The sequence below is a fragment of the Sus scrofa genome, chromosome 17, assembly GCF_054392235.1.
Source record: "Sus scrofa isolate SSC_HxYL_T2T_F1_AM1 chromosome 17, Sscrofa_HxYL_maternal_Yorkshire_Landrace_v2.0, whole genome shotgun sequence".
NCBI classification, from domain to species: Eukaryota; Metazoa; Chordata; class Mammalia; order Artiodactyla; family Suidae; genus Sus; species Sus scrofa.
Window position 1 is genome coordinate 32,158,490 of NC_139399.1, and position 25,460 is coordinate 32,183,949.

General features: G+C 46.4%; 1 protein-coding gene across 2 annotated transcripts in view; it reads right to left on the minus strand.

Annotated features, from left to right (window-relative positions):
* The window catches only part of LOC102160165 (uncharacterized), a 73,082-nt gene extending 48,688 nt beyond the window's left edge, over positions 1 to 24,394 (minus strand). The window contains exons 1-6 of one of the 2 annotated variants that reach the window (XR_014832846.1): positions 24,296 to 24,394; positions 24,081 to 24,153; positions 16,227 to 16,297; positions 8,182 to 8,245; positions 338 to 506; positions 74 to 177 (exon numbers count right to left, since the gene is read on the minus strand). The gene's annotated coding sequence lies outside the window, so the exon portion shown is untranslated. Of the gene's footprint in view, positions 1 to 73; positions 178 to 337; positions 507 to 5,059; positions 8,246 to 16,226; positions 16,298 to 24,080; positions 24,154 to 24,295 lie in introns of those variants that run through there. The other variant, XR_014832847.1, reaches the window with a different exon arrangement.
* Positions 24,395 to 25,460: the final 1,066 nt, after the last annotated feature.

Here is a 25,460-nt window from a genome sequence, read left to right on the forward strand (position 1 = left end):
CTCTGGGACTAATCCTCTAGGTTAAAAGATGGTGCTTGGCTCCAAAGCACCCCCCTTCCATTCATCCACTCACCAGAGACCATCTTCTCACGGGACCAGACAGCCCCTGCAGCCACGCTACTCCAGGCCTCATTTTCTGGATGTCTGTCATGACTGAAATGAATCTAGGCAGGGCTCCTGTTACAAGAGTGGAGGCAAATATCCAATTCAATTTGCTTTCCCCTGAGATTTCCCAGGAGTCAGGCCAAATGAGATAATCAATGATGATTTCAGGGCTTGGCCTGCTTGGTGGAGTCATGGTGTTAAAAGGAGGGATGGTTTCTGCTTCACTGCTCACCCAAGTCGGGGGCTAATTCAGGCAGGTCCATGGCTTTTCTCGGCAGTTCTCAGCCATAAGCCGTATGCACTGTGATGAGAACATGATCACATTGGAGGAAGGGGTGGGTGCAGAGGTGATTGGTCCTCTTACACAAGAAAAGAGAATTCATTTTTGCTTCTCCTCCCACCTCGGAACAATAACAACAGAAATTTATTGAGCATCTGGAGCAAGAGAAAGGAGGCTGTTGGAACCAAGGATGCTGAAGGAATGTAATCGGGCTGGGCTCAACTTTCCTCCTTTCATAGAGAGCTAGTCAATGTCTTTGTCTAATCCAATCAAAAAGAAAGAATTCAATAACTTGTCGCTTAACCCGGAGAGGACCAGTTTCTGCCTGGCTGATTGTTCTGAAAGATCACAGCACCCAGGGCAGGAAAGCAGTGGCAAATGGCTCACGGGAACCAAAGGGACCCTCCAGATTCTCCCACACCCTCCCTGTGGTTCCTCTTTCTTGCCTCTTCTAGTCTTGTACCAGCACCCTGGGGATGGGGGCTTCCCTGGGCTCTGGACACTTGACAGAGGCTGTGGCTCAAAGCAGAGATGTGATTATGTATTAGTTACCTATTGCTGCATAACAAATCACCCCAAAATGTAGGCGCTGAAAGTCACAAACATGTACTGTCACAGAGTTCCTGTGGGTTAGAAATCCAGGAGCATCTCGGTCACGTAGTTCCACTGAGGGGCCTCTCACAAGTCAACAGGCTGGGTGTCAGCAGAGGCTGTGCCATTTCAAGGGCTGGCTTGGGGAGGATCAGCCCTGACTTCATACAATCCCATGGCCATTGGTAGGAAGCCTCAGCAGATTAGCTTCACCCATGGGGGTGTTTGCCACAAGCTGGCAGCTAGATCTTCCCAGAGTTGGTAACTTGAAAGAGAGGGGGAGAAAGCACAGTGGAAGCCACAGGCTTTTTGTAACCTAGCCTCATAAGTTATATTTGCCCTATTCTATTGGTTAGAAGCGAGCCAATATGGCCAGGTCCCCATGAAGGGAAGAGGATTACAAGAGGGCACACCACCAGGAGGAGGAATCACTGGAGACAGTCTTAGAGGCCACTGTGCTGGAAGGGAACCAGCTCCCTTGGAGAGGTGGTCTGAACATGAAAATGGAAGGGTGTTGCCCTGTTAGGCCCTGAGTTCTTATATGTCTGAGGCAAACTCCAGTGGGGGCTTCATTTCCATGGTGCAGTGTTATCTCTGCCTCCAGGGAAGAAGGAAGGGGTGTCTGCATGCACAAAGAATTGGTCCAGATGCTCAAGGTCACCCACCCACATGGTAGAACAAAAACCATGGGTTGCATCCTGACCATATCACACTAGGGTTGCCTGTGCCTCCATCCCAAGGATTCAGGGCCACTTTAAGAAAAAAGATTTTGCTGTGATCATCTTGATACACTTAGTACATGCCTGACCCATGGCACACAGTTGGTGAAAGCTGCTAAATTCTTATATTCAGTAAATACTGATCAAATTCCTACTGTGTGCCTCCTTTGAGGTCACAGCAGGGGATAAGTCACATGAATTTCTACCTTTAGCTTGCTTATATTCTACTCAGAGGTGATATGCAATAAATAGAAACAAGTACAATATAGAGTATATGGGAAGGTTATAGATGCTCTGCAGAAATATAACACAGGAAAAGGGCATGAGAAGTAGCAGTTTTATGGACGCTGACATCTGAGCAAAGACTTGAAGGTAGAGAGGGATTTAGCTAAGCATTCAAGGCACAGGAATCAGCCAGTGCAAAGGCCCTGAGGCAAGGGTACCTGTTTCATTTGAGGAAGAGCAACAAGGCCAGAGTGGCTGTAGCTGTGTGAACAAGGGAGCTCCTTTTAGAAGATGACATTGAAGAAACAGTGGGTGATTCAGTTTTTGTAGAGCTTTGCAGGCCAGAGGACGGATTTCAGCTTTTACTCTGAGGGAGGTGGGAAACTAGGGGAGTTTGAACAGAGGAGTGACAGGGCCAACGTAGGCTTTAAAAGGATTGATTTAACTGTTCAATTCAGTGAAAGAAGAACTGTGGGGAGTTATGAGTGAAAGGAGTTAGGAGGCAATAACAATAACCCAGATGACAAATGATGGGGGCTTGGAGCAGGTGTAAGAAGTGGTTAGACTCTGGGTATGCTCTGAGTGGCATTTTCTTTTTCTTTTTTTCTTTTCTTTTTTCTTTTTTATGCCCATTCCTGCAGCATATAGAAGTTTCTGGGCTAGGGATCCAACTGGAGCTGTAGCTTCTGATCTCTGCCACAGCCACTGCAACCCCAGATCTGAGGTGCCTCTGAGACCTACACCACAGCTTACAGCAATGCCAGATCCTCAACCCACTGAGTGAGGCCATGGATCAAACCCCTGTCCTCATGAAGCAGGAACTCCCTGAGTGACATTTTCTAACAGATTCCACGTGATGTGTGAGAGAAGATGAAGACATAAGGGGTCCCAAGCTACTCCAAGACTTGGGTTCTGAGCATCTGGGAGGGAGGACTTATGTTGGCTGGGGGGAGTTCTGTGGGGGGCTCGGGTGTGTGGGTGGCCTGGAGCACTGAAGGATATGTTGACTTTGGTATTTCCATTAGCAGAGATTTTGAGGAAGCAGTGGGATTCTTGAGGCTGGAATCCATGGGGGAGGTGTGGGCTAGAAGTATAGATTGGAAGGAATCCACAAACTTGAGCACATTATTTTATTCTTTTGATTTTACTTTCCTCCATGGTAAATTGGGGTGAGAGGGGGATATTAGTGAGATATTCGACTAGATGATCTATAATCCTTCGAAGTGCTAACATCGGCCATTTATCTCAAAGACAACTGAGCCGCCACACAGGTCACCTCATTGGCTTTCTGCTTTTGCTTGTCCTCTCTACTTTTTTTTTGAGGGCATATGGAAGTTCCCAGGCTAGGAGTTGAATTGGAGCTACAACTGCTGGCCTATGCCACAGTCACAGCAACATGGGATCGGAGCCACATCTGTGACCTACACCACAGCTCACAGCAATGGCAGATCCTTAACCTGCTGAGCAAGGCCAGGGATCGAACCTGCATCCTCATTGACACTATGTTTGATTCTTAACCATCTGAGCCACAACGAGAGACCTGGCTGTTATACTTCTGATTCCATTTTCCTGGTTCCTGGAAGACTTGACTCTCTCACACAGAAAGTCCCAGTGCAGCAGGAGAGCCAGCCTATGGCCATGGATGAAGAGCCCAGCTCTCAGTGATCCCAGGCTTCTGGCTAAAGAGGTGGTATAGCCAGAAAATGGGGGTGCGATCGTCCCACCACCCACTGGAAAGCAGGGGCTGCAAAGGGCAAGCACCCAGCCACCCACTGGACAGAGGAAGAGATGACTTGATTTTCCAACACTGAACAGGAAGCACTTTGCAGACAGAATTGCCTTGGAAGGAGGATGACTATGTGTCCTTCTCCAGAAGAGCCTGGATTGGTGTCTTTTATTCCAGTGTAATCATTAAGAGCACCCGCTTTTACTACTAAATTGATCCCAGCTTGAAAAATAAATCTTCTAGCCTGTGGACATCATTTCCACCAAATGCCCCCAGTGTCATCTTTCCCCAAGGACCATGAACTTTCTGACTTCAGAGCAGTTAGGAATTCATTCAAAATCTGTGGGCCAATCTAGCAACTTAACAAGAGCACTAAATTGGCTTCTTCTTTCTGCTCCTACTGGGGAGGGAGGCACAAGGACCCAGGCAACAATGTACATGTGATCCCCCCCTACTTAGGAATCTCAGGGGTCAGGGAAGCCTTCAAGGTGCCTAGACTTGCCTTCCTTGAGTTCAAAGAACTTCAAAAACCCATAAGGCTGACAGTGTGAATTGTTCAAATATTCCATTCAGTGGGGGGATAAAACCACACTCCCTCATTCTAATTCATTCATGTAATTGCTCATCGATAAACTTTCTTGGAGTTCCCATTGTGGCTCAGTAGGTTAAGAACCTGACTAGTGGAGTTCCCATCGTGGTGCAGTGGAAACGAATCCAACTAGGAACCATGAAATTGCAGGTTCGATCCCTGGCCTTCCTCATTGGGTTAAGGATCCAGTGTTGCCACAAGGTATGGTGTGGGTTGCAGACATGGTTCGGATCTGAGATTACTATGGCTGTGGCATAGCTGTAGCTACAATTGGACCCCTCGCCTGGGAACCTCCATGTGCCACAGGTGCGGTCCTAAAAAGCAAAAAAAAAAAAAAGAATCTGACTAGTATCCATGAGGATGAGAGTTCAATCCCTAGCCTCGTCAGTGGGTTAAGGAACTGGCATTATGACAAACTGCGGTGTAGGTTGCAGATGCAGTTCTGATCTCGCATTGCTGGGAACTAGCCTGGGAACTTCCATTTGCCACAGATGTGGCCCTAAAAAGAAAATAAATAAACTTTCTTTCCACTTATGCAACAAATACTTATTAGATGCTTCCTAGCTACAAAGCATTATCTGTATTAACTCTGTATGAAGAGATTCACATATTAACCTTAACCTTGGGTCGAGCACAGGACACAAACCAGGCAGAACTCTCCCAAAACTGACACAGCAAGTGAAAACAACACAAAAGGTCCAGTTTAGGGGAAGGCAATCTGATGATATAAAATCCTCCCAGCCTTCAACCACATTCTGTGCATTTTTTTCACTCTGCAAACATTGTGAAAGTGCCACTTAACCAAGGCTGGCCACTTGACTTACTTTATCTCATTTAATCTTTACAGCTATCCTCCGAAGTCGGTATTACTGCTTCAGCTTTGTCGGCAGGGAGCTGGAGGCTCAGAGAAGTTGGAAGATTTGCTGAAGGCTACGTGGTTGCAGATCAAGAGCTGGAGCCAAGGTCTGTGTACATCTCTTTCCAGATTCCACCTCCACTCAAGGCAGAGCGGCCCCAACTCTGCTGAAGGTGATGGTCAGTCCCTGGGAGCACACAGCTGAGCCCTTGCTGAAGGAAGGACCACACCCACTTCCTCTCTGGCTAAAAGGCCATGCTGGGACCAGGGTGAGGAGAGTGAAGCACTGGCTCCAGGTGCAAGATTTAAGGAGGCACCAAAAACTTCAATAGCTGAGATAAATCATATTTCAATGCGGTAGTTAAAAAATATATACAACTGACAAATTAGAGCACTTGGGTTGGCTGTCTGTCTTTGTTAATAAGATTTTATGAGAACAGACTTGGGTTGCCAAGAGGGAGAGGGAGGGAGAGGGAATGGGAGGAACTGGGAGTTTGGGGTTAGTAGATGCAAACTATTTCATTTGGAGTGGATAAGCAATGAGATCTTGCTGTGTAGCACAGGGAACTGTAACTAGTCATTTGTGATGGAACATGATGGAGGGTAATACAAAAAAAAGAATGTATATGGATGTATGGCTGGGTCACTTTGCTGTGGAGCAGAAATTGACAGAACATTGTGAATCAACTATAATTAAAAAGAATAAAAAAAAAAGGCATGTCAAGACGGGTCACATCCACCATCTGTACCTACCTGGTTTTACTCAGGTGGGGGGAAGGGGAGAGATTTTCTTTTAGCCTTTTAGCCTGGAGGACAGAACATTTTTCTGCAAATAAAACCCACGTGGGTTGGGTCCTGAACAATTATAAAGAGTGACCCCAGGAGGCAGATTGCTCTCTTATTCCTCTTTGGAGCCCTAGCAACCTCAGTTTTTCAGACAAGTAGCCAGGGCTTGGAGAGTCAGGAAGGAGCGAGGAGCCAAGAGGCTGGAGGGCTGTGCAGATGGCTCCCTGGAGGGATTAACTCATCCACATGCTTTGCACAGAGAGGGACTCAGTGCCACCACTCAGCGCCATAAATGTGATGGGAACTGTAGTTTTGGAGGGTATTTTGGGCCATATCTTCCACATGTGGAAGTTCCTGGGCCAGAAATTGAACCTATGCCACAGCGAGGACCCAAGCCACTGCAGTGACAATGTCAGATCCTTAACCCACTGCTCCACAAGGGAAGCTGGAACTGTGGTTATTTTTAACCTACACACTCTGCGTGCCTGGGCTCCACCATGCAACGACTCCAGTGCCAGTGCCAAGCAATTATTAATGGGAAAAAAGATGCAGGGACCCCCAACAGCCATTTCTAAGCACGGACATCATCACTCCACTTTGAGCTGCACCCGGGGACTCGTAAAAGGAAGACATAATGCTTGTTTGTGGAACTTTTATAGCTAATTGACATTTTTTCAGTGCTCCCCTGACAGCTGTAGTTACTCCTGATTGGAAGGGCTATGGAAAACATCAAGTTATGCACTGCCTCCAGATGGGGCCATATTTCTGATATACCACTGGGGGGAAAAAGAGTAAATAAAAAGCTGTCAAGATAAACACACTCAAAAGTGCTAAAGAGGGGCTGAAATGATTGGCAAAAGCCATCTTCTTTGTCCAAAAATAATGCGTGCTGAGTTCATATGAATTAATGACAGACAGTCTCTGGGACTGTCAGATTGCCTCTCTTTTACCTCAGTCCATGTGACTCTACTTATAGGTCCTAGACTTCGTCCTTGGTGCTAGCATAAGGCAGTACATTGTATTTTGGCTACTTGTTTCATGAGACAAAAATCATCAAAATCAAACTGAGAAATCAAACTAATACTGGAAATTCCACTTTGAGCTCTGGACATATTCACATATGGGAAGATTGGTAACTAGGGTAGCACAAGATACACCAGTTTGGCTTTGCAGAAACTAATGAGTATCTGTATGGATCCACTTATTCTAGGCTTCAATCTCATTATCTTAACTCAAAAAAGTCACTGATTCTTACAGAATAAATTCATTTGAGAACATTATTTTCAAGATAGAACAATATTCCAGATGGAAACTACCATATAAAACCAACTTTCCTGGTTGCATAAATAACTAGATCACATCTTGCCTACATAGAAATCTCCTAGCCCACACATTTCCTGATTGAGAACATGTCTCAAGACAGGTACAAAATCCTAAAATGCAATTGAATGGCTATATTTAATATCCAACGTCCACGTATCAAAAACTTAAGTACTTAAGACAGAGGGGAGCCTGTCAAGTATTTGCTCAAAACCTGTGTTCACTTACTTTCCATGCAATCCAGAGACCGGAACTCAGAGACCAGATTTCTAAGTCAAAGCAGCAATTAAAGAGAAGGAGAGGGGTTGCTAGAAGCACTTATAGTGACAGCAGAGAGAAATGGCAAAGAGTAATAGCCTAGCAACAATGGGAAAGATTTTTAATGCAAAATAGTTAGGCATGAGAACTCAAAGAGCCCTAGACACCAAGTCCATCTGACATGGAGGCAAGGGCACATGGCAGCCCTGAATGCCAGCCAACCTGATAAAGAATGTCCTGGAACCATTCTGTGAAAGGTCCCATTTGGCAGCTCTGTTTAAGAAGCCAGAAAGGATACATTTTAGAAAAAAATTCTAAATGTTCATTAGGGTTGTTATTATTATTAATCAAGGGCAGCTAAAGGGCAAACCTCTGCATTAAGCAAGACTCTTTTGGTCTCAAGAGAAACCCATCAATGAACTTAAGAGAATGTTCACTCACCAAGTGAAACTTCATAGTTGATCTGGGTTCAGAACCCACTGGATTCAGGTGGCCAAACAATGCCATCAAAGTTCTCCATCTTTTTATCCCACTTTCCTCTGAAATTTCCTTTCATCTCTCAGTACGGCACTCCAGGACAAAGAGGGCTTCTTTGTCTCAATGGCTGAAGCATAAATCCTGGGAAGGGTTCTACTGGCCAGCTTGGGTCACATGCCATCCCCCCCACACCAATCACAGCAGCCAGGGCAGTGCAGCACTCTGATTGGCTAGGCCTGGATCACTTACCCACACCTGAGCTGGGGAGGCAGTGGGTTGAGAGGAGAGTGCCACCCAGTGGCCCCAGGAAAATCTGGAGGCAAAGAAGAGGGTAAGGATGCTGTATCATAATAAAAGCACAGTTTTCTAGAATGACTCAGTGTCTGAGAGGTTTTGAGTCCTGGAGAAAGAGACTTACATGGAGAATCAGGTGTGGGAGGATTTTTGCAGAGGGCTGTTGTTTCAGCATGACAGAGGGAGTGAGGGAAGGTGAATGAGTGGGTCAGAAGAAGGTGTCAGGATGGCATGAAGATGCAATAGCAGCCTCAGCCCATTCCACAGCCCTTCCAGGTCAGCCTGAACACAACAGGGTCCAGGCCTTTGTACCTCCTGCACTGACCAGTCATTGTCATTGTTACCAGTTTTTTTGTGTAGCTTCCCAAATGATGTATTGTGTGTGTGTGTGTACATCCTGTAACAGGACCTACAATGCAGACTCAGATTCATCACAGTTGTAAGGATGCAGCAGTCATAGGTACAGCCCGTAACACAAGGAATGTTCCCACACTATGGCCATACTGCCCCTGGGGAAGGGTCTTAATCTTGGGGGAGGGGGCTCCCTTCAGCCAAGTGCAATTCTAGGGCAGGGACCCAGCTGAGAGTCATCTCTGGGCAACCTTCCCAGCATCACAGGAAACAGGTGCCTCGTGCGGAAGGGGCAGTCTGGGCAGCACACCAGGCTGAAGAACGACCAAGCACAGATCTGAGGTGGGCAGCCCTGTGGACAGGCCAGGTCCCTGGGAAAGGAAAGGCACTATCATTTGTTAAGCACATGCTATGTGCTGGGTCCATGCTAGTTTCCTTCTACTGCACATGTGATTCTATTCAGATGAGATGAAGAGTCTCTACAACTAACAGTCTATAATTAAGGGGAAAAATGTGTGAGCAACTTAAATGCTGGTTCTTGGGGCTCCCTATTAAGAAAATTCGTTCCAGATTTGGATTACAGAAACCACATTAAGGGCCAAAGAAAGAGGAACACGGGGTTTATATTAAATCAGTTCAAGAACAAGAAAAAGGGTAGTTATTCAAAAGTGAGCCCCTGGGATGAGCAAAGTGCATTTCTGAAGGTGTGTCAAGGGAAATTAATTCCCAAGAAGAGGTAGGAAATTAAGGGAAAGTGTGATCACATAATTAGTCTACTTTTTGAAGGCTTCTTTTTAAAGGAGAAGCACCAAAGAATTCCCGAAAATTCGTTATAAAGAAGGATGAGATGTTCTAAGACAAAGAACTATGAGATAAAAATCATAGGACATGGCCAACTGTGTAGAGCTTCTAAGAGGAAAGGACTTGCAAAATGAAGTCATCCCATTTGCCCTTGACTCTTTACCACTTTTTTTACGGGAGTTATTAACCTGGAGTTTGTAACTGAGCTGAAGAGATCCATGGATACCCTACAACCGAACATAAAAGTGTGTGTGTGTGTGTGTGTGTGTGTGTGTGTCCTCACAAGAGTATACCTTTTTGAGGAGAGGTACCTTCAATTTCAAAAGACCTTTAAAAACAACCTAATTCCCCACGTTTAAGAACCAATGTCCCAGCCCAAATAGCGACTCTAGTGACTAAATCATTGCAACAGGAAGAGAAAAGATTTAGGAAATACTTTTATTTCCTCTTTGAGTAGATTTCTCATTTTTTGTGCATGTGTGGCTCAAAATTAGAAATATAGAAAGAGTATTCAGTAGAAAGTTCCCCCTGTCCTGTCACACCTACCTAATTTCTGGCCACATAGCAAATAATGTTACCAGTTTTTGTGCAGCTTCCCAAATGCTGTATTCTCTATTGTGTGTGCGTGTGTGTGTATACACCCTATAATAGGACCTATAGCTGCAGACTCAGATTCATCACATTTGTAAGGATACAGTAGTCATAGGCAAGCCCCTGATGTGATGGAATGTTCCCGTGCTGTGGCTGCCAGTGAAGGGTGCCTCTGTCTTGTCAGGAGATCTGCCTCTGAATTTTTAATTTTTTAATTTAAAATAGTATGTTTTACACAAAGCAAGCCATAAAAGCTGTATGAAGCAAAACCAAACCAGCCCAGGCATAGCTTGTTATGGCAGAATTGACAAAAGTGGTAATTAAGTCAGGGTTTCTGCAGGGGGAGAAACAAATAGAGACTTAACCTTGGCATTGCTCACTGCCTTCTGAGGCAGGTAAAGCTCAGGGACCACTGAGTATAGAGGCTGACCACTTGGGCCTTGGGGGGTGGGGGTACAGGCCAGCAGAAAGTAGGAAGAGACCAGCAGACATTTCAAAGCATGCACTGTGTGCAGAAGTGTATCAGGTGTGTGTTGTTATATTCAGCCACCAACACAAACATGAGAGGCTCTCTCCCCGCTTCATAGGCCAGGATGTAAATGTACCTGGTATGGCTTGCTGTGCAAAATATGAATGCAAAGCAGATCCACCATCCCTTCTCCATATTCCTTCAAATTCAGAATTTGCTGAATTCAGAGAGTTGCAGATTTGGAAAAGGTCACAGGACACAGTGATTCGAGATTACATGACACCCTATCAGTCTGAGGTCAGACACCATCATCCTCCAACAGCAATACTTCTGCAGTAAAACATAGGCATATTCTCACCAGGGATCGATGAACATTATAAACACCATAGCCTTATATCGTATCCTGTCAAGTTTGCAACCTAATGAGACTTATCAATCTTGGGGAGAAAAAAAAAAAACAGAACAAAAAAGAAATAAACTCTTTGATTGCAGAGCATTCTTGGGTTTGGAACCATAAATTGGAAAATATGGACCTTTTTCATTTTCTCTCTGGTGTCATTTCCTACCTTCCTTCATTCTTTTATTTCTCCTTCTCTCTCCTCCTTCCCTCCATCCTTTAGGGCATCTGTAAGAATGTGTTCGGTAAGATAACCAGAGGTCTTATGTCTATCAACAGTCACCACCTTTCCTCTCCCAAGCAAATCACCAAACAAAAAGACCCCATGATCAAATGGGGAGATTTGGGGGGGGGGGATTGGGATAAAAATGTTTCTTCACTGAAGCAGTTAAAGGAAACCTTGGAGTTCCCTGGTGGCTCTGCGGGTTAAGGATCTGGTGGTGTCACTGCTGTGACTTGGGTCACTGCTGTGATGTGGGTTCGATCTCTGGCTGAGGAAGTTCTGCATGCTGCAGGCACAAGGGGAAAAAAAAGGAAACCTGGACGTTACAAAACGTCTTGTAAATTTCCCAAAAAGTAGCTATGGCTGTATCTATTTGAAGACAACACTGATAGGCTTTACAGATGGTGCCCTTCTATCAAGCGATGCATGGTGAGAGTGCTTACACATCTGGGCCTTCCCTCTCCATCTCCAGAACTGCAGGCTCCTCCTATGTATTAGCTGAGACTTTTAAGGACCCCTGTTGTAATGCTTATTCATATAAGGAAAAGGAATCCTTAGGCTTGTCCAGAAAGGTCCCCAATTTTAGGACTATTTTAGAGCTAATATCATAAATGTCTTAATATATAATGAAGGAAAACATCTTTATTAAAGTAAAAACTGATTCTGCCTACTTATTTTTTCATGTTACTCATCTCAAATGACTCTGATTTTTTTTCCCCCCTAGGGCTGCACCCACAACATATGAAGGTTTCCAGGCTAGAGGCCTAATCAGAGCTGTAGCCACTGGCCTACGCCAGAGCCACAGCAACGCGGGATCAGAGCCTCGTCTGCGACCTACACCACAGCTCATGGCAACGCTGGATCCTCAACCTACTGAGCAAGGCCAGGGGTAGAACCGGCAACCTCATGGTTCCTAGACAGATTCGTTAACCACTGAGCCATGACAGGAACTCCCACTCAATGATTTTTAAAAACTGTATGCCACATCTCCATAAGCAATTTATCACCAGATTTAGGGGAAATGAGATGTTCGAAAAATGGATTCTAGTTGAAAGGACAGATCCATTTAAACGCTTTGTGAGCAATGTGTTTAAATCAATGATACTGGAGCTTACAACCAATTGTGGGAAGTTCCATTTTTGGAAGGGCAGCATTTTATGGGAGAAACACATACACACACACTCATTCATACACAGTCAAGGAAAACTCTTCATGAACATTGCCAAAATAAGTTACTAAGAAGTGTAAAAATCAGAATGCTTTTGTGGTTTGTTTTAAAAGGCAAAAAATGTAAAAACTTAAAAAAAATTTAGAAATGGCTTTAAAAAATAAAATATACATTCCACCATAAAAATTCTGAAAATGGAAAAAGGAAAAAGGAAGAAAATTGTTCTCTGCTAATTCACTGCAGCACTATTTACAATAGCCAAGACACGGAAGCAACCTAAACGTCCTTTGACAGAGGAATGGATAAAGAAGATGTGGTACATATATACAGTGGCATATTACTCAGCCATAAAAATAGAATGAAATAATGTCATTTGCAGCAACATGGATGGCCATACAAATTATCATACTAAGTGAACTGAGGCAATGAAAGGCAAACATCATATGACATCACTTATATGTGGAACCTTGGAAAAAAAAAAGGATACGGGAGTTCCCGTTGTGGCGCAGTGGTTAACAAATCTGACTAGGAACCATGAGGTTGCAGGTTCGATCCCTGGCCTTGCTTAATGGGTTAGGGATCTGGCGTTCCTGTGAGCTGTGGTGTAGGTCACAGACGCGGCTCGGATCCTGCGTTGCTCTGGCTCTGGCGTAGGCTGGCAGCTACAGCTCCGATTAGACCCCTAGCCTGGGAACCTTCATATGCTGCGGGAGCAGCCAAAGAAATGTCAAAAAGACCAAAAAAAAGACCAAAAAAAAAAAAAAAAAAAAAAAAAAAAGGATACGAATGAACTTATTTGCAGAACAGAAACAGACTCACAGACTTTGAAAAACATGGTTACCAAAAGGGACAGGCCAGGGGATGGGGTAGGGGGAGGAATGGACTGGGCTTTGGGATTGGCATATACATGCTGAGGTGTATGGAATGATTGACAAACGGGGACCTGCTGTATAACCCAAGGAACTCTACTCAATATTCTGTGATAATCTATGTGGGAAAAGAATCTAAAAGCGAATGGATGTGTGTATATGTATACTTTGTTGTACAGCACAAATTATCACTAACTTGTAAGTCAACACTTCAATAAGACTTTAAAAAATGAAGAAAAAAACCCTGGGAGTTCCCCTTGTGGCTCAGCGGAAATGAACCCAACTAGTATCCATGAGGTCACAGGTTTGATCCCTGGCCCCGCTCAGTGAGTTAAAGGATCTGGTGTTGCCATGAGCTGTGGCATAGGTCACAGACACAGCTCAGATCTGGCGTAGGCCAGCAGCTGTAGCTCTGATTCAACCCCTAGCCTGGGAACTTCCATATGCCTCAGGTACAGCCCTAAAAAGCAAAAAAAAAAAAAAAAAAAAAAAAAAAAAGAATAAGGAAGAAAGTCATTCTCTGCTAATTCTATTATTAGGTGTGTACATAATATATATTCTCTCTATATAAATGAATACATTTTGTAATAAGTTTTTTATTAATATGAATATAATGGAATGAATATTATGTAATACAATAAACTAATGTTAATCTTATATTTATACATTTTAATAAAGAGATCTTGATCATCATATTAGCTACCACTAGTAGCTCTTACTATGAGTTGAAATTACACATACCATTAAGTTAACTTAATTACCTGCATTTAATTCTTATAAACCTCAGACAAGTGTTATAATGAACCTCCATTTTCCAAATGAGAAAACTGAGAGCTCAGAAAGGCACGGTGCCTTTCCCAAAGTCACACAGCAGGTGGATGGTGGAGGTCTCTATACAAAGTCAAGTTGGCTCTAGAACCTGCATATTCCATCCCTGGGCTATTAACCTTTTCCTGTAAACTGCTTTTTTCACTTAATGAATCACATTTCTATTGTTTTTTTTTTTTTTTTTTTTTTTTTGTCTTTTTTTTGGGGCTGGACCCAGGGCATTTGGAAGTTCCCAGGCTAGAAGTCGGATTAGAGCTGCAGCTGCCAGCTTACACTACAGCCACAGCAAAGCCAGATCTGAGCTGCATCAGCAACTAACACTGCAGCTCACAGCAACACTGGATTCTTAACCCACTGAGTGAGGCCAGAGATGGAAACCACGTCCTCATGGATACTAGTTGGATTTGTTACCGTTGAACCATGACAGGAACTCCCTCATGTTTCTATTTCTATGTCAATAAATATAGACTGAATTCTAACTTTTAACGGCAGGAATGCATTTCACTGTCCTCGGCATGTTAATTTATTAAGCTCAGGGTTCCAAGACAGTGAAAATGGAAACTGTCAGACCCCCACAGGCCTAGCACCTAAAGCTGTAACTTCACTTCTGCCACATTCCATGGGTCCACACAAGTGTCTAGGGGAGCCCAGAAGTCTGATGGGAGTGTGACAATCACACTGAAATGGGGGGGCCGTGGGGTGGGAGGGAATGTCATGACCACCTTTGCAAACGACTTAAGGATAAGTCAAAGCATATGAAAGCAGCAAAGGCTTTTGACAAATACTGTCCCCTGGAGGAATGACACCAGCAACACCTCTTCTACAGAGACTCAGAGTATCTGTTCCTCCATATTTTCAGAAATCTCTTGAAATGCTTACCAGTCTGTGGTATCTCTCATAATAGCACTGTGATGACTTTATTTTATGGGGAGGGAGGTGGTAGTATATTTTATTTTATTTTTAAATTTTATTTTATTTTTATTAAAGGAGAGTTGCTTTACACTATTGTGTCAATTTCTGCTGTACAATGTAGTGACCCAGTCATATATATACATATACATATATACACACATTCTTTTTTTCATACTATCTTCCATCATGTTCTATCCCAAGAGACTGGATGTAGTTCACTGTGCTGTACAGTAGGAACTTCACGGCTTATGCATTTGAAATGTAATAGTTTGCATCTACCAACCCCAACTCCCAGTCCATCCACTCCCTCCCCCTTCCCCTTGGCAACCACAAGTCTGTTTTCCAGGTCTGTGAGTCTGTTTCTGTTCTGTGGATAGGTTCCTTTGTGCCACATTTTAGATTCTACATGTAAGTCATAACTGATGACTTAATTTTAATTTTTAATTTCTAGTAAAATTGTACACCTGTCCATATGTTCATGGGCCATTTACATTTCTTTTGTTTTTTTAAATAAATTGTGTATTCATATCCTGTGCTATTATAAAAATCAGTTTTAAAATGCCATTTAAAAAAAGGATCGTGTGAGTTGCTATTGTGGCTCAGTGGGTTACAAACCCAACTAGCATCCATGGGTTACCTAGCTCAATGGGTTAAGGATCCAGCATTGCTATGGCTGTGGCATAGACCAGCAGCTGCAGCTCCAATTCAACCCCTAGTCTGAGAACCTCCATATGCCACAGGTGCAGCTCTAAAAAGCAAAAAAAAAAAAAAAAAAAAAAAAAAAATCTTTGCCCCCTTTATTAATTTGAATGCACTCTTTACTCCTTTTATTATTATTATTATTATTGTTGTCTTTTTGCCATTTCTTGGGCCATTTCCATGGCATATGGAGGTTCCCAGACTAGGGGTCAAATCGGAGCTATAGACACCAGGCTATGCCAGAGCCACAGCAATGTGGGATCAGAGCTGAGTCTGCAACCTACACCACAGCTCACGGCAACGACAGATCCCTAACCCACTGAGCAAGGCCAGGGATCGAACCTGCAACCTCATGGTTCCTAGTCAGATTCGTTAACCACTGAGCCATGATGCGAACTCCCTATTTATATTATTAATAATATGAGCTCTTATATTATTCATTCTTTGTCACATAGGTAGCAAACTTTTTTCCCCCAGTTTTAATGTTGTTTTCTGATGTAAACACCATCTACATTCTTTCATACTCACAGCCCTGCTGTGTTCAGGCCCAGGTCAGCTAGATGTTCCTGGGCATCTCACCTCCTCCAGCACATCCTCAGGGCATGTTCCTGAACAATCATCCACCTTGTGGAGTATCTAAGATGCTAGTTTAGGAAGCCTGCTCAGGGGACTATCCTGGTCCCCTGGCTCACCCTGGGCTGTGCTTCTGGAGTTGAAAGTTGCCATCACTCAGGTTGGGTACTTCTGTAGTTCAGACTGGATCCTAGAAAAGAAAGAGCACACTCAGGGCCTCTCAGAAGACTAATCACAGCAAACCAGGGTTTCTCAGCATGCAGCAGGGAACCGAGTTAAGCCTGTGACTGGGTCCCTGGAGTGACACCCTTGTTTCCATCCACACCTGTAGAGCTGCACCTGGAGACCAGAAGCTTCCCCTCCCCAGCATCAGAGCCCAGCCCCAGGGCACCTCAGCACGTCCTTCAGCAGCCTGCAGAGAAGTCAGGCCTCTGAGCACTTTCCCAGGTTTGGAACAGATGAAGCTGCAGCTAGAGGGCCTGGAAGCTCTACCGCTGATGGGGTTTTGTTGGTGGTGAGGCAACAGTCCCTGGTTATTCAATCACATACTAACCAGGTGTTGCTGTGAAAGTATTTTGCAAAGGTAATTAAAACCCCTCATCAGCTGGATTTAAGTAAGGGAGGTTGTCTTGGATAATTTGTGTAGGCCCCAACTGAACCCACTGGAAGGAAGGCCTTAAAAGTAGGGCTGACATTTCTGAGCTGAGTAGGGAGGGAGTTAGGGAGGCAGGGTCTGAGAGAGAGAGAGAGAGAGAGAGGGAGGGAGGGAGAGGATGAAGGCAGAGAGATAGAGGGAGAGGGAGAAGGAAGGTGGGAGGGATGAGAGAGAAGGAGAGACAGGGAGGGAGCAGGGAGAGAGAGAGGATGGAGGTAGAGAGAGAGAAAGGGAGAAGGAAAGAGGGAAGGATGAAAGAGAAAGAGGGAGATACAGGGGAGAGAGAGAGGATGGAGGCAGAGAGAGAGGGAATAGAAGGAGGGAGGGGATGAGAGAGAAAGAGGGAGAGAGGAGGAGGGAGGGAGAGAGGGTGAAGAGAGAGATGGAGAGAGAAAGAGAGGATGGAGGGAGGGAAGGAGAGAGAGAGAGAGGAGGGAGGCAGAGTGAGAGGGAGGGACACAGGGAAGGAGGTGGAGGGGGGGAAGGATAGAGGGAGGGAGAAAGACAGAGAGAGAGACCTTCCTGTGGACAGCAGCTTCTGGCCCTGGCTGCATGCCCACCCTACCCGGGTCTTCCCTTCATTACTGCTGTGCCCTGCGGACCTCAGACCTGCTCAGCCAGCCCACGATTCACGAGCGTCCTCTTTGTGAGATGAGCAGAGTTCACGGGAACCACCCCAAAGGCCAGGGGGCCTCGGCTGCTCCTGTACCTGGGAGTCCATGGGCCATGGGCCTGGAGGGAGCAGTGGAGGAAAAGAGCAGCAAAATGGAGACGTGGGAGAAGGCCGGCCTCCGGATCTGAGTCCGCCGAGGGCAGACGAGGAGGAAGGACAATGGGCCCAGGTCTTGTTTGATGGCAGGTCACACGTGCGGGTTGAACAGGGGTCGTGGGAAGACTTTGCACGAAGGCCCCCCTGGTGCACAGCTGCCCTCACCCCACATCTGTCGGTTGTTTGTAAACCTAGGCCATCACTGCCTGAGATCCCACACAAACCTCTGGGTGCGAATCCCTTTCTGAGCCTCTGCCAAACCACGCCCTGGCCTCCCTCCGAAATCTGATTTCACGCTCCGGTGTGCCACGACGGTTCCCCAAGTGGGGCCATCTGGCCGCAGTTCGCCCTTTCCAGAAATGCTGGAAACCCAACTGTCTCCCTTCTTCCATGTCCCACAGACACGCAGGGGTCTGTTGCATCAGGGATGTCCTTGGGCCTCTGGGTACCCACCTCCCCTTTGTTCTCGGCTCTGGCCTTTGACCCGAACAAGGAACAAGAGCACATCGCGGAGCCTGGAAGCATCTCCCTACCCCTGGGATTGGGGGCAGCACCTTCAGCTTGTTCCTGCCTGAGCAGGGAAGCCCATCAACGCCCCACCACCACCACCTCCCCTGCTTGGCTTTCCTTTCCTCCCTAATACGGGAGGCATAGGGATTTAGGCCAGAAGATGGTTTTGGAAGGCAGTGGCCTTTCTCACCAACGCTGTTTGGGATTCACATCAGATCCTGTTGATCCCGCCTCTGTGGACACCAGCTCTCTCTTTCCATCCCCACAGAGGCTGCCCCATTTAAGGCTCCTGGCCCCTGGTGTCCCCGCACTTCTTCACCATCACCCCTCCCAATCCATCTATTTCCGGAAATAGCTGGCAGGATTTTCTTAGAAAGTTAGTCATCACTACCACTCAGCCCCCAGATACCTATACCAATTCAACTTAATCCCACTGACAATGCCAGGCACGGAACAAGGGAAACCAGGAGTGAACAGAGAATGAAGTCTGTCCCCTCGCAACTCAGCATGTAGGAGACAGGCAGACAGAGGCCCAGAAGCTACCAGACAGTTATTCAATGTCCTGTTTTCCCAGTGAGTTGGAGAGGAAGTCTGACCCCTCACTGGGGGCTTTTCTCACTTGGCCTTCTCACCCCCTGCATTCACCACCACCCCTGCCCCCGCTGCCCCCCACAGCCTATGCAGGTGGGGCACCCCGGGCTCATCCTCATCATCCACTCCTGTTCTGCCTGATGCCCCTAGGGAGCCCCTCTGTCACCCTCCTGGTGAATTCCTTCTCAGTTTCCGGGTGACCTTGGTTAGTCTGGGGAAGTCTTCGTGAAGAATCGTGAGGCTCGGAAGAAAGACACCTGCTGCCATTTTCCTGTAAGAATCATGCCGACCTAATCTGGGCCAATGGTCTTTAAGCCATGAGATAGTGGGAACACTTTAGACAATGGTAGACGTGGGGAGGGAGAGGAAAGGGAGGGAGGAGGGGGAGGAAGAGTGCTCTGGAGCTGGCGTGGATGGTGAGACACCAGCCCCATCATCCACTCCTATCGAGCACCTGCTAGATGGTGGATGAGCCATGGAATGGTCCCTGCCATTTGCATGCTGATGGGCTGAGTGAGAAGACAAATTTGCAGACAAACCATGTTTTGGTCCCAGTCAGACCTTGGGGCCTAAGCTCACCAAATGCGTGTGGAGCCTGCGACTGCATTTTTGTTTTTCTCCCACAGGACTCTGATATGCAAGAAACAGAAACAGTTGTGGTGTGGAGTAGAGTCAGCCAGTCAGCACACTTCACCGATTAATTACTGAATAGGTGTAAGGCATACTTTATATGTGATGAAATTCACCCTTTACGACGGAAAGGTTTATGAGTTTTGACAAACACATGTGATTGTATGATACCCCCACAGCAACAATCCCCTCACCCCAAAACATTCCCGCTCTGGCAACTGAGCATCTGTTTTCTTTTCCTGTGATTTTGCCTCTTTGAGATTGTCATTTAAATGGCATCTTACAGTAGTTATATTAAACATCATTATTAATGTAATTGCTTGACTCAGTCCTATAATACTTGTTTCTCATTTTGGGGGCTGCATTTTCTTTGATCACTTCTGTATCTGATAATGATATAATATCATCTTAATTTAATTAATTAATTAATTAATTTATTTATTTTTACAGCTGCACCTGTGGCACATGGAAGTTCTAGGCTAGGGGATGAAGGGGAGCTGCAGCTGCTGGTCTACGCCACAGCCACAGCAATGTCAGATCCAGACTGAATCTGTGACCTACACGGCAGCTTGTGATCCTTATCCCACTGGGTGAGGCCAGGGATTGAATCTGTATCCTCAAGGACACTAGGCCAGGTTCTTAACCTGCTGAGCCACAATAGGAACTCCTAATATCATCTTTAGAAAGAAGAGAAAGATAGGCTCTCTATGGTGTCACAACTTGTTACTGGAAATGCCATATCTTATGTGCCATGCTTCTTGCCTAAAGCACCAGCTCTTTCGTCTCCCTACACAAGCCCCCAGGGCCTTGGCCTTGGTGGTACTAGTCTAGCTCAGCCCCCACCTCTCTGCAGCTGGGTGATAGAGGCAGCCTGCCAGCTCTGCCCACAGTGCCCGTAGGACCACGAGGTGGAGAGGTGATGCCTAAGTGGGGGGCAGAGATCACCCCATCCAATGAAAAGCTGGGGTGCTGCTTCCTCCTCAGGAAAACCCAGGCACTTTGGAAGTAGCCTGTGTATGTGACAGGCTTAACCCAAAACATCTTCCAGATAAGACGTCAAATCTCCCTTAGGAGACCAGTGGTTCTCAGGAAACTGCAACTCCTCAAGCCTCGAAAGATGCACCCCTTGTTCAACACACTTCTATTCCATGTGCAAATGCAAAGATGGAGCATCGGGCCATTAGGTGTTTGGGACTTCTTGGTCCTTGGGAAAACTTTTCCTGCTCCCAGAGAAGCAAAAGGGGCACAATGCAAATGAGATTATGAACTAGAGACTTTTGTTAAAAGGATGGTGAAAGAGAAAGATGAACCTAAGAGTCTGAACACATTTTCTAAATTACCTGTCTTTTGCCACTTTCCTTTTGCCAAGTGGATGATGGCTAGTTAGAGAGATTGCTTAAAATATGTTTTATCTATTCAGACATCCTCACTTTTAATTGAGTTCCCTTGAATTTACAGGTAAGGTTTTGGCTTGAGTTCACTGATAAGCCCTGTCACAGTGTATTTCTCGAATGGCAAACAGAGGCAGTTACAACTCTTGTTCCTGGCACCTTCATAAGAGGAAGCTTTCCTTGTGATCAGATGTATTTTCCAGCACTTGTCAAACACCACACTGAGGAGCTGATCGCCTGCCATTGATACCAGGAAATTTAATGAAAATAAATGAAGTTCTTTGAGCTTCCTGGACAGCCTTCATTTCAAGAGGAAGACAGACAAACACCAGCTCAGCCCATGTGAGATGGCTGGAGGGGTGAGATAGGATAGCAAGCAAGAATTAAATGTTCATTTCATTGCCTGGGGATTTCATTATGGTATTGAAATAAGTCTGAACCTCAGAGCCAGAAGGCTTTTCTGGGCCATCAGAGTTGTTTTTTGTGAACCTGGAAACCTGGAATCTTTTTGTTTGTTTGTTTTTTAGGGACACGCCTGCGGCATATGGAAGTTCCCAGGCTAGCGGCTGCATCAGAGCTACAGCTGCCAACCTACGCCACAGCCACAGCACCTTGGGATCCGAGCCACATCTATGACCTCTACCACAGCTCATGGCAATGCCGGATCCCCGACCCACCGAGTGAGGCCAGGGATTGAACCCGCGTCCTCATGGATACTAGTCATATTTGTTTCCGCTGCACCAAAACGGGAACTCCCAAACCTGGAGTCTTGATGCCAGTTCTCTTTCAGAACTCCTTCCCTACATGACTCCCCTGCTTCCCGACCTTGCCCACTTCCCTCTGATCTACCTGTTGGACCTCCTGGCACAGGTGATCAGAAAAGCTCCAAAGGAAAGAGAGCTCTTGGACTCCCTGGCTTAGCAGAAGTGGCCTCTGCCTTAGAATAGTGGTCATTGGGAACGGTCAACCACAAACTCCAAAAATCAAAACCAAGATCCTACTCGAATGTCTTTGCTCACAGAATGTTACATCTCTTTAGAAAATAGTCACAAGTTCTGAAGTTCAGAACAGTCAGGACAACAGCCTTACTTTTTTCTGTTTATTTATTTATACATTTATTTATTTCAGCCACACTTGCAGCATATGGAATTTCCCAGGCCAGAGGTTGAATTGGAGCTACAACAGGAACCTATGCCACAGCCACTGCAAAGCTGGATCCAAGCTGCATCTGTGACCTACACTGTAGCTTGCAGTGACGCCAGATTCTTAACCTCCTGAGCGAGGCTGGGGATTGAACCTGCATCTGCATGAACACTGTGTTGGGTTCTTAAACCACTGAGCCACAACGGGAACTCCTGGTTTGTTTTTCAGATAAAAATTTTGAGAAGAAAAAAATTCTAATAAAAGAAGAAAAACAGTCTTTGAGTTTGTGTCAGACTTGACTGGGGATGAGCACCGATACTGGCCTGGGACCCAGTGCAGACATTAGGACCCTGCCTGCCCCAGAGCCCAAATCCTGCCAGGAAAGGGAGGCTCAGGCCAGTCAACTTGCCCAGAGCCTCCTGGCCCCCATCCAGTGACAGTGACTGCTGCTGAGGGCTAGGTACAGGGATGCATTCTTAGACATCCCTATTTAAGTCTCAAAACATTGTTAAGGCATTGATTCCTGCATGTTCCTGAAGAGGAAACAGGCTCAGATTTACATGCGCAAGGTCAAGCACCTGCAAGAGTTAAGTCTAGATTGGGGCCTGGGTCTCTTCACAAAACCTGAAAAAAAAAAAAAAAAAAAAAAAAAAAAAAAAAAAGAGGAGTTCCTGTCTTGGCTCAGTGGTAACAAACTCGACTAGTATCCATGAGGACTAGCCTGGCCTTGCTCAGCGGGTTAAGGATCCAGCATTGCTGTGGCTGTGGTATAGGCCAGCAGCGCAGTTATGATCTGAACCCTAGCCTGGGAACTTCCATATGCTGCAGGGGTGGCCCTAAAAGGACAATTTAAAATAAAAGATTTTTTTCCTCTTATAGCAAACATTATTTTGGCAATTTATTTTGTAGACATAGACCCTAAAATCAAACCATTGTTTTAAGTAAACAATAGAAAGTATAATCCCCATCTTTCACCCATCCAATTTCAGGTCTCTGAAAGTCAAAGGCATGGCCTAGGACAGGGAATGTTATGGCTGTTCTTGCCTCTCAAGGGGATAAGCACAGAGCAATAACTTCTCAGGGGAGAAGCACTTTAGGTCACGGGGTAGAAGGGATGAAACTGCCCACCCTAGTGTCCTAGTCAGATTCGTTAACCACTAGGGTGACTCTGACACCGATCAGCAAGGGTGCTACCTCCAGCTGCAAAGACCACAAGAAACCACTGTGTTTACCCACCAGCATATACCCTCCCTTGCCAGATGCTCTAGAAACACCCTCATCTGTGCCTGCAGGGCCAACCCAGACTGTCGCTCTCTTCCTTACAGGGCCATGGAATTAGAGCAGACACTCCCAAAGTAATTTTCTTGGTAAGGGAAGAACAGAGAAAAAACAGCTCTTTTTGGCCCAGGAATGAGCATCCTAGGATGTTTTGGTTCCTTGCCTTTTCAAAGCAGCCTGAATATTTCTTTCAAGTTCTGAAAGCCAGCCCATGGCAAAACCCAGTTGAGCCAGGAGATGCTTATGGTGTCATGTCTCACGTGACGAGTATCACACTGCACAGCCGTGGTTACTTTGAGCAGAGTGCTCTCTGTCTCTCGATCCCCTGATAACGGTTTGAAATGAATTTGACCTTTGTAAGCAGGTAAGCTCCTGGAGGGCCAAGACCATGGAGACCAACTCCCAGCACGTGGCCCAGACTACAACTCAAAGTTTCCTAGGGATGGCAGAATGTTTGCGGTTTTCTGGGATACTAGCGGGGCTCCCACCTCTGAGGGTCCCTGAGACTCTCAGTCAGGAGCCCTGCACAGCTCACCGGGGTCACAGCCACATGTGTCAGGAGGTGGCACGTGGAGACAGGTGGCACTTGGTATAGGCAGCAGAAGCTGACTTACTGGCTATGGAAAAGAAGTGTTCTGTGTGGTTAGAAGGCCCTGGATGGCCACCTCTTTCCTCTGCCTTTTAACTTTAATAGATTCATTAAAAGCTACTTGGGGAGGAGTTCCGTTGTGGCTCAGCAGGTTAAGAACCAACTGGTATCCATGAGGATGTGGGTTTGATTCCTGGCCTCACTCAGTGGGTTAAGGATTGGGTGGTGCTGCAAGCTGTGGTGTAGGTAGCTGATGCAAGCTGCAGAAACAGCGTCCCAGTTAGCATGTGACTCCATGAGAGCTGAGCCTGCATGGGGTACCCTGTTCTGCTGTTCACAAAGCCAGGCCAAGATAGGACACACAAGTTACCGGGACCTGCCGGCTACTGAAGGGGGAGGGGTGGGTTGTGGACTCACCCAGCTGGACTTCTAATGGTCTGCAGAGATTGTGTTTCTTGATTGTGCTTCTCAAAAGAAAGAGGCTTTGAACCTGGAACATGTTAAAGGTCAAAGTTCCAAGGGCAGGACAGCCAGCTTCTTAAAGGCAAGGGACAGGACAGTACCCCTGGGCCCTGACTGTGCCCTTGGCTATTAACACTTACTCAAGAAGTAAGTTGGTTTCTCCCTCTTACCTGTAGCTTCGAAGGTTGAGTCTTAGTTGCCATGTGCTCTCATCTTCCTCCCCAGGGAATATTCTTCCAAAACAGCAGTAGCTGATGGGAACAGTGATCCTATTTACAAAATCCAGGCCAGCAGCCACTCAGATGTCCCGTGGCCTGATCTGTGTCCCCCTCTGATGCTCCCTTCATGCTGTGGCTCTTTCCTCCATGCAGGGCCATCTCTCCACTCCCACATCACTTGCTCAGGGAAACCTTGGAAACTCCCAGGCTAGACAGTTTGTCTAGGACATTCTCTCCCTAGACACCCCCTGCTCTTCCTTCCCAACATTTATCCCAACTTGCAGTCGCATAACTGCAACTATCAGCCTGACTCTGAGCGGAATGGGAGCCCCTGCAGCAAGCCCTTGGCCACACTGCTCATGTCTCTGCAGGGGCACATGGCGGGGACAGAGAAGATGAGGCAGAAGACTTTGTGCTGGATGCCTGGCTGGTGAAGTGTGGGGCGCGGATGGGAAGGCCACCCTCCCCTGAGGACCAGGAACGAGGAGGACACAGCCAGCTCTGAACATGCTCTGTGTATCTCTCTCTCAGCCAGGGTGGACATGAGAATGGCCAGAGTTTGGGCTGATCCTCTCGCTGCAGGAAGGGGATTGGGGCAGTAGCGGGAACATGAGTTTATTCCGGTGACTTCGGGTAGGGCAAGTGCCATCCCTACTTTATAGACTTTCCGAGGGTCACCTCACTGTGCCAGTCCCCCACTCCTCCCAGACCCCAAGGGGTACAGAGCAGGAGAGGGATCAGAGTTCAGAGAATGGCGTGCCCCTTGGGCTGTTGAGGTGGGGACAGGCAGTGGCCTATGCAGTGGGGGCCAACCCGACTGGCACCAGTTTTCTGATCAGGCTTCTACACGTGGCAGCACGTCCCACCAACAGCGAGCCCGAGGACCTCAGTTCTTCAAAGAACCACCCCGCGCCACCCCCACCCCGCTGCGATTATGACCTGGAGGGGAACGATGTGGCTGCCCTTGGATCTGAAGGCGTGGGAAAGCCCCTACCTGTAAACATGAACTTCCCCATCCATTTATGGAGGATAAAGCGCCAGTATCTTCACATTTCTCTGCAAGTGAAGGCTTACACTCTCTGTGAATTGAGTTTTCTCATTACACGCATTGAAATTA